This window comes from Anabrus simplex, chromosome 2 (genome assembly GCF_040414725.1).
Source record: "Anabrus simplex isolate iqAnaSimp1 chromosome 2, ASM4041472v1, whole genome shotgun sequence".
NCBI lineage: Eukaryota > Metazoa > Arthropoda > Insecta > Orthoptera > Tettigoniidae > Anabrus > Anabrus simplex.
In genome coordinates, this window is record NC_090266.1 from 622,511,404 (window position 1) to 622,521,693 (window position 10,290).

A 10,290-nucleotide genomic window follows, 5' to 3' on the forward strand; every position below is an offset into this window, starting at 1 on the left:
GGTTCAGATCTATTAGATGAATCTTGTAAACAACATGATATTGCTTAAAGAGATCGCAAAAATTTAGAACATAGACGTGAAGCTGATAAACAATTAAAACAAGCTGCAAAAGAAAGGATATTTATTAAAGATGCAGATTTTGAAGAAAGATTAGCAGCAACAGCTGTTCCCGGAATTTTGTTTGGTGAAAGAAGATTAGGAATGGGTAATGAAACAGATGAAAAAAATTGGCGTTTAAATTAATTTTATGTGTTCATTTCTCCTTGAATAAATTAAAGGATTTAGTATTGATTATAATATTTCTCCAAAAAGAAATGCAACGCGTAAAGATGTTAAAATAAAGCTCTCAAACGAAGATTTAAAAGAAGAACAACTATTAAGATACATATACGGCACTTAAAAGATACAAAAAATCAGAAATCAATAAAAATAAAAACTGTAGAAGTTTGTTATAAACATTGGCTATTCCAATTGTAAAACAAATATGTGATTATCTAAGAAAAAGAAAAGAAGGTTCTGGATTAACGAAACATGAAGGAGAATTTTACCAATTTTAATTACTGCATTAGGTGCTCTTGGAACATTAGATTGTGGACCAGCGGGAATTGCAACTTCTGTTCATAATAAACAAAAAAGATGCTGAACTAGGTGAACAAAAAAAACATAATTTGGAAATGGAGAAGGTAGTGGAGTCAGAAGGAATACTTGTAAAAAATTGAGAACATAATTAAAATATATAATAAACCACTGAGTAATTTTGATTTAGAACAATTAGCTAAGAAATTAAAAAATGAATTATTTTAGAAATGTGTTTATGATTGACGAATTATCATCTAAACCGTAAAGATTTGAATAAGGAATTGTTAATTTAGATGCTTGTGCTCATGTTGGTACTCACTGGATTTGTTATTTTAAAATAAGTAATGAAAAATTCGTTTTTGATTCTTTTGGGGGTAATATACCTATACAATCAGTTAATTATCTATGTTTAAATAATTTCTTTTGTAATATACAAAGAATTCAAAATTTTTATGAATACATAATATGTGGTCATTTGTGTATTTTTGTTTTAAAACTGCTTTCAGAAATTTATAGCTTTAATAACATTTTAAACGTAATAAATGAATACAATCGGAAATAAAATTAAAGATTAGATGATAAAATTAAATATTTGTTACCTAAAAGAAATTTGTTGATGAATCCAAAAAATTATCAGAATTAATATATAATATTGGTGATAATGTTTATAAAAAGAAAGATGTAGATTATAAAATTAAAGATTTGTTACCTAAAAAGAAATTTGTTCACGAATCAAAAAAACTATCAGATTCTATAAAAACTTCAGGTGATAATGTCTATAGAAAGACAAATGTAGATTACAAAATTAAGGATTTGTTACCTAAAAAGGAATTTATGCCAACTCGCCCGGGGAAATTAAACTTATTCGAAAGGGTTTATATAGAGATATATGGCAGAATTGAAAGTGTGTTACCTAGAAAGTAATTTGATGAATATTTCAATGGTCTGTTGGGATCTATAAATGATAGTTTTTATAATAAGGTGGCTGTAGATAACAAAATTAAAGATTTGTTACCTAAAAAGCAATTTGATAACGAATCCAAAAAATTATCAGGTTCGATAAAAACTATAGATGGTAATGTCTATAACAAGACTGATATAGATGATGAAATTTAAAAAAATGTTAACTAAAGAAAATTTTGATGACGAATTCAAAATTAAAATATGGTATACTGGTGATTATTTTGATTAAAAATTATTGGCATGACAAGAGTATCGCTTCCGATTGAGGTAACGAAATAAAATTCAGGAAACTCAGTCGTATGGTTACCAGTGCTTCGCTACAGTGCAGCATGGACTCAGTCTCATCATTTGGATTCTGCAGCTTGCCAAAACGCTGGCCGGTTACCACACCAGTAACTTATTATTTATTTAGCATATGACATTAATAATAAGAACACACAATTACAAGTTAAATATACAATAAACTACGTAGGTTACAATTTCACCTTCAAGCTCCGCAAATAGTCTGTACAAGAAGGATTTGGGTCAAGAGAGTCTTTTGGGTTACCCTGATCAGCACTCAGTGGGCACTGTTCCACTATATGACGAACTGTTTGCTTAGGGGCACCGCAGGTACATTCCGGGGAGGGAAGTTTGCCCCATTTATAGAGGAAGTCAGCGCACATTCCATGGCCTGTTTCCTTGCATTTTTTTTTACAACCCAGGGTCTTTTGCAGTTTTGTTTTAAAGTGTACCTAAACAAGGGGATGTAACAAAATTTTTAAACTGACTGTACTGGTGCCATTTTTATAACTTAGATAGTTATTGTTTGTTGTATAATAGCCCAATCGTTTATAATTAACTATGCAAAGTTTCGTCTTCCTATGTCTTATATTGTGGACTCAGTGAACTTTTAAATCCAGCAATGCATTCTCGGTCACATCCCCCCTTTCAGAACAGATTCTCGACAACATTTCAAAAGTAAATGACAACATTTTAGACGAAATTCCACAAGTTAATTCCGTCTTAACAGAACAGATTTCCGAACAAATTTCGAAGGCTAATGCAGTTTTAACCGGACAAATATCTAAAATGTGTACACAGGTTTACAAAGTAAAACAGTGCCTAGAATAAAAATTTCAACCGTAGATGATAAAATTTCTCAGATCAGTTCCCAAATTAGCGACCTCAGCAATCAATTAACGCAGCAGATTTCGGACATCAGGTCAAAATTGGGGTAGGTTGAGCAGATCGATAGAAGGGTAAGTCAGCTGGAAGGGGACATTCGAATCTCAAGGAGGAGGTGGAAATCCAGGTTTCCGACATCAAACAGCGATTTGAGGGGAGAATTTCTGTAGTCGAGGAAAATATTGGAAGCCGCTCTCTGCCGTTGAGGGAATTTTTGGGAGCCATATTTCTGCCATTGAAGGAACGTTAGAAAACCGGATTTTGGTCCGGCCCATTCTGGATTGAGGTGGGATGGGACCGGAAACAGAAATGCGCCTAAAGACCCGACGGACAACAGCCCTGGACAAGTAGGAAAGGGATTGGTCAGATTCTGAGCAGTACAGACCAACCTCGCCCAGCTATCATCTTGAGGAGAGGCAACGGGAATTTTTCAGCCATAATCGACAGCCAAGCAAGCCATTCATTTGTAAATGTGGCTGTTGCCCGGTTACTACCGCATATGAAGTCTCACCATCTCCGAAGGGTAGTGGGAGCAGCGGAAGGGGTAACCTATTCCATCCAAGGACAGTCTAACTTAACCGCTAAATACATGGGCCTGTCTATTGTAGTTAACATTGCAGTGATTCAGAACCTAATACCTGACATCATATTAGTTATGACATTTTGGTAGAATGCAAGGTGATCCTAGACTGTTCATCTCATGAAGTATTTTTGGGAAAAGACAGAAGTCTGAGGGTCGCCTAGCATGATGGTAACCTCCAGACTCGCAATGATGTGGAAGTCGACGTAGACCTGGGAGATATCCAGTTAACGTTTACGCATCTTCAACCAAGTGAAAAAGAGGAGTTGAGACACGCCTTAAAGGACTTTCCAGAAGTCATCACCAATAAAATAGTACGGACTACAACTGTAACGCACACCATTGAATGCAGCACTTCCTCAACAATTAAGCAACGCCCATATCCATCAACCCTGATAAGCGCAATTTCGTCGTTCAGAAGATTCAGGAGATGGACGGGCAAGGTCTCATAGAATCCTCTATATCCTTCTGGGCTTCGCCTATCGTCATACCGAAGAAGAAGAATGGGGAGTATCGACTGTGCGTGGACTTCCGCGAGTTGAACGAGAAGACCGTCGGTGACGCCTACCCCATGCCTAACCTGATAGACTCACTGAAACAGGTAAGTTGTTCTAGGATTTTCAGATCACTGGATCTCAACTCCAGATACTGGCAAGAGGAGGTCGAGGAAACTTCTAGACCTCTGACTGCCTTCAAAACACCGAGAGGATTGTACCAGTTTATAGTAACGCCTTTTGGACTGAAGAATGCTCCTGCAACCTTCATGGGACTGATGGTTAATGTATTGTCAGGGTATATTGGAGATATCTGCCAAGCGTATCTCGACATCTTATTCCACAGCAAGAATTTTCAAGAACACCTTGTACATCTGACGAAAGTGCTGGAACGACTGAAAATTCATGGACTGACTTGCCAACTGGAGAAGTGCCCCTTCGCCCAGTCCCGCGTAGAATATCTTGGCCATGTACTAACATCTGAAGGTTTAGGAAGGCAACCGGAGAAGAATCGAGCTGTCGAAGAAGCTGAACACCCGTGGACCAAGCGACAAGTACGTCAGTTCCCTGGCTTGTGTGGATGGTGTAGCAGCTTCGTGCCACACTTTGAAAAAGAGGCAATACCACTCAGCGACCTGAGTTAAGTAGATAAATTTCATAATTCGTCCGTATTGAACCAAGATTACAATTTATTAAAATTCGTATCCACCTTATTCAATACATTAAAATGTTGTTAAGATGAAATTACAACATATATTTTTTCAGAACTAGTTTCAACGCCTTATTTTGCGTTATCATCAGCTGAAACACATTCTAGGAAATATTTGGCAAACATATAAGTTTATCTACGTCACATAAAACAAATTTTAAAAACATATTGATGATTTAAAAACATGTTGTATTTAAACTATTTCCAAGTCCATATTATCTAAGACTTGCAAGTATTAAACTCTGAATTGATAAAATCCGATGTAAGCTAGTTTATATTATCGTGGGTTTAACAAAAACAACCACTGAAAACACAATCTTCTTAAAAAACATTAGCTCTGTTTGACACTTTATAAAAAAAATTCATGTACAACCGTATTAAAGCTAATTCAATAAAATCTTCAAGCTGTTATATTTAGCAATCGTAGTGAGGTGGAAAATGAGAAGTCGGTGCTTTAAGATGTTAACTGTACCGGGCGGTACACCTCCGCGCCGCTAATTCAAACTTTGCGCCAGTTGAAACTCCTCTACTGGAGGAAGCCTGAACTTTAACAACCATGTTAATTCTAAAGTTTCTCAGAAGATGTCGCTATTGTAAATTTTGAAGAGTTCTGAACTGTGTCTTTTTCGATTTATATTTGTTTTCTCTGTAGTGAGAAGTGTGAACATTCTCTTCTAGATGGCACTACTGAAGAACTACTATTGTGCACCCTAGAGCGAAGTGAAGGAACTGTTTTTTGAGAAATTTTTTGTTCATAAGTTTGTTCTTTGTTAAATTTCTTTCAGTCATTTTTTGGGTTGGCAGTATAACCCTTCTCTTTCCGCTTGCTTTGAATTTAGCCAATCCCGAATTTCTCTAATTAATTTTTGACCAATAACGTACGTCTTCTCCGATATGGATATGTTGCTTGATCGTAGCCAATAAAATTGAGGGGGTATGGGTAATCATTCATGAAACGTCTCGAATTTTCCGCGAGGGTATATAAACTGCTGATTTTCTTGTCTCCTGGCCACTTCAGTAACATCTTTCCTAGTGTGATTATGTAGCAGGGGGCGGGAAGCGCCTCTTCCTTCGGGCAGCAGTTCTTCCATAAGGTAATGGCCTTCTAATAACTTCATTTCTTGCTAGCTCAGCAGTTTAACCCTCGGGGCAGGTTTGAAACTTTTATCATGTAACTTTCCTTTAAAATGTAAAAGACACTTGGTATAAAATTCTATCTCTTTAACTACAAATTGGGATAGAGTGTTCCTAACCCTCTCGAGCTCCCACTCATAGTGTTTTGAGGTGACTACGTTTTCATAACAGTTTCCCTTCTCTTTGTAATGTAATAAATTTTCCTATCGTGTCACCCCCGTAGTATGGGATTAGCCCTTGCATAAGCGGCCTAAGAGCCAAATAGGTTTTAAAAAGGTGTATTAGGAGTGCAAGTTACGCCTCCACTCAAGTTGGTATTTTGGGGCCATGTAATTGTCCTGTTTCGTTAGTGAATAGGCCTCAGTAGGTTGGGTATTTCTACCCCTGTTCTTGTGTGCCTGGAGGGCAGCTTGAAGGTAGAGTTTGGTGTGGCCTTTGAATAGGCTTGAACTTTGAGAGCGGGTTGCTCTTTCTTAAATTGTATTTTCTGTGTGCCTCGAGCAGGCTTAACTGGGTAATTGGGAGCTAGTGCTCCTTGGCATGTTTGGGGTTTTCTGCCCCTTTGTTGAACGTTGTTCATATGTAAAGTTGGGCTCATCGCTCAAGGATTGCGTGTCTGGGGGCTCGAAGCCCAAATCCATTAACAAATTGCAATTGTACATTCTTAATTTGTTGATATGCTACTGAGTACCTGTTATTCTTGTTATTTCTTGATCTTGAAAAGAAAATATAACCTTAGTTACAGTTTTAAATTAACTTTAATTTCGTAAGTTGAGACCTATTAATCCCAGCTCCTTCTTCACCTCTAACTACCACGGATAACAATTATCTCATTCCCAGTTCAATGCGGACCTGAAATAATAGGAAACTAGTAAGCTATCGCTTAATCGAAAATGTAAAATTATATGTTATAAAATAAAATTATATCTTATAAGACGTAAATTTTTTTATTTCCAAAATGGCTCTACTCCACATGACCAATTGCTCGGCGCGCACATATCACATGACTGCTTACCACTGGCTGTGGTGGGACTCTGCTCTTTCACTCGTTGTTTTGGAGTGTGCAAACACACCCCCTGCTGAAAAGAGGTAGGAGATGGTTGTTTCTTGAAAGAGAGCAAGGACCATTGGGCAATGTATTGAAAGAAGACAAGTCAAGGATATTAAGAGCTTTCTTGATAAATTGGGTTTAGGTGAAGGACATCCTACCATGCCATTTAATGATATAATGCTCTTTTCTGCATCAAGTGTTGAATATTGAAACCCACAAAGAGAAACTTTACATCCTTCAACTCGAATGTAATAATGATTTTGTGAGTTGAAAATGTGAAGTGTATGGACCAATAGGTCCTTCCAAACATCTTCCCCCGAAAATTTGTGTGTTCAAAAATACGAGACAATCATCTTTATGTTTGTTTTCAGTCAAATGTTAGGCTTTGCTAAATTAAATTGATGTATTTTTTACATTGTAGGAATTTTTACTTTCTATTCATATTACATACATAAAATTCTTAAATTGTAAGCAAATACAGCATTTTTGATGTATTAAGCATTATATTTTGAATGTTTGGGCACATACGAAGAAACCTAGCCTACACCGTTCTGCATTAGTCTTATTTCGAGCCAGTGTTCAGTTCCAAAGAGACGTAAATCTAAGACCTCCCGTCCACTTTCATGGTATTGTTTGCACTAAGCTTTCAGCCACCATGACAAGCAGATTTTGTTCGAAGTGATGATGCTACATAGAAAAAATGAAGTCTCTATCTTGTTAGGAAATCAAGTAATTAAGAATGGTGTTTCCCGAAAAATTGTGTTTCTTGGAGATGCGTCACTTTGGAAACAAGCTCTTCAATTGTCGTTATACACACTGTTTATGTAGAATGAATATTTCCAGAAACATTTGGAAGGTTGCGAAAAATGTAATTAGGTCGATATGCAGCAAGAGTGAAATTATGAATATGGGATGTACCATTGTGTCACGTACCAAGAAGTTTAAGAACATGTAGAAACCAGAGGAGAATCATACATCACGCCAATATTCTGGCAAGCTATTCTACTCGGGGAAGTAACTCTCACGTGGTACGCAGCAGTAATACCATCTATCGGAGATGAGTAGCAGCAGAAGAGACAAGGCATATTTGCAAAATATAGTAGTCAATATAATGTTATTGCTGATCAGTTTTATGTACTTTCGATATTGTAAGCCTTCACATTTAGTTTTCTTCCGACTCTGTGATATTAGGGCATCCGCTGTAAAGATGGTCTTCCTCACTCCTATTTTATTCATCAAGCGATCATTCCTTCAGAATTTTTTCACAATTTTCCTTGTCGATATGGGTTGATGATCACGCAGTTTTTCATCTTAGGTCAATGACGACGGAAACCACCACCATCGCCAGTTAACATGATTGAACAATATTTCCATGTTAGCAATGCTCGGGGTTGATATGGACTAAGCGACGAAAGTCTGAATTCATTAATATCTGTGTTACCGAAGCCAATACGGTAAAACTGTATAAGGCATAAACTATAGTAAATGGTATTGCCAATAAATTTTGTAATGTGGTATTTATCGACAGGGCCACTAATAGTACAGACATCTGGAAATTACATTTTGGGCCTTCCCCTACACGACCTTTTCACCCAGAGTGAATAAAATTATTTATAGCCTAAACTGCAGTGCCTTATTCCTCGACTTAACATACCGATACTCTCGGGCTGCCGTGCCCTCACAATCTCCAGGTTGGAAGAAGAGCCACTAACACGACGAGGCCTTTTCATTAAATTCTGTTCAACCATTTTTTCGTGGCTTGGCACTGATATGGACTGAGCAATAAAGTATGATTTCGTGAATATCTCTGTTATCATGGCTGGTACGGTAAAACTGCAGTACATACAGTATATGATCAGAAATTATATTCTCTATAAATTTTCTAATGTAGTATTTGTAGGTAGGAACACAGCATATATTTGAGAATTACATTTAAGGCCTTCTCCATAACTATAATTTTACCCCAGGTAAATAAAGTTATGTATAGCCTAGACTGTAGTGTATTATTACTCTATTTTACATACCGATACAATCGGGCTGTCCGTGTCCTCACGGTCTCCAGGTTGGGACGAGAGACACTAACACGACGAGGCATCATCCCCTGCCAAGAAGAGATCGTCACCAGGAGGAAGGTGCCGACACAACACAGGGAGGAAGAAGATGCCGGCCTATCAAGTGAGGGCCAACCAGCCTCAACCCACAACTTCAACCAGGAAGGCAGCCGAAGGAGAGATCAGCCAGGAGAGGACCCGAACAATTAGCGGCAGTCAGGTGAGAACTACGAATCCCCCTCAACAGCACTTGCAGTATTTGCGATGTATGCAGTCTGGACCCCTTCAGGTTAGCTGTGGGCTTCCGGTAAGTTGCAACTGCTATGTTGATCACCACCACCACACAGCTTTCACGGCATCTAGGGATTGAAGGAGGCTACGTGGTCTCGCATTACGGTTGCCCAGTATACAGAGCCATGGAACAGGCAGAGGGAATAGAGGCCTGTCGCCGCCTGGACCCTCCAATAGGTCTCCTCCCAGTTGGACGTGGCTACATTTCGTGAAATTGGAAACCAGACACCAGGGACCCCAAGGAAGCCGGATTGTGTCGCAGGTCGGAAGATCTCTCGTGGCATGGTTGGTAGCCGCCAAGGCCCACGCTAGCCACAGCAGTGTCTGGTAGGACTGATCGCCTGAATGATTGGGCCAGATCGGGACATGTTTAATGTCTTATACATGATACTCGTTCCAAATTAACACTACCTGGACATTTCCAGCACACATTCTTGCATGCGCTATCTACAACACAACAGGTTTTACATGTAGGCATCTTTTTTCAGACTATGTGTTTTTCCTATGATCCTTACTACGTGATTATACAGCTATTATACCTGATCACCTTATCTGCCTAGTAGCATGCTGAGAATGGGGATAGGTCGATCCTTCTTTCAGTGTTACTCCATTCCAATCCGTTCAGCTGTCTCTTGCTCTGCTTAGAAATAACAGCATGTCGGAAGCGGCGTAGCTTGTGTTGGTCTCCACGCAGGAGACGCAGGCTCCCTCCCACCAATTGAGAAAATATCACACGAGGAGCAAACAGACGTGATAGCGGACGGACTACGTGCCTTCCGTATAGTTTCACTTCTCGCCAGGATGTTGGTCTATGTACTTATCAGTACAGCCCGGGCTATCTGTACTTCTGAGTAAATCAAGAACATTTGTCTAGTTTTTCTCAGGGCTATTTCTCTTATAGGATTATTTCAGGAAGGACTACAGAGGTTACGACGACGGAAGTGAGAGTGCAGCAGGCCTACAGGAATGGGTGTGACCCTCCTGAAGGCACAGTGTTCTCGGAGGGCTACGCAGACCCGGTGAATCAAGCATTGCTGGGACACTACTGGTCGCAATACCCGCGTGCATCTGAAAGGGACTTCGTCTCCTACACGATGTGCACTCCCGGCTTCATAAGCAAGTCGATGTCTCCGAGAACTTCCACCGAGAACTTCCTATCTAGAGGTCTCATAATTTGCCCTCGTTATCCGGACCTCCACTGAGGTCAAACTTTCTTGATTGTTTCATGTGGTACGCCTACCAGTAATGGACGGGGTACCAGGGATGTACAC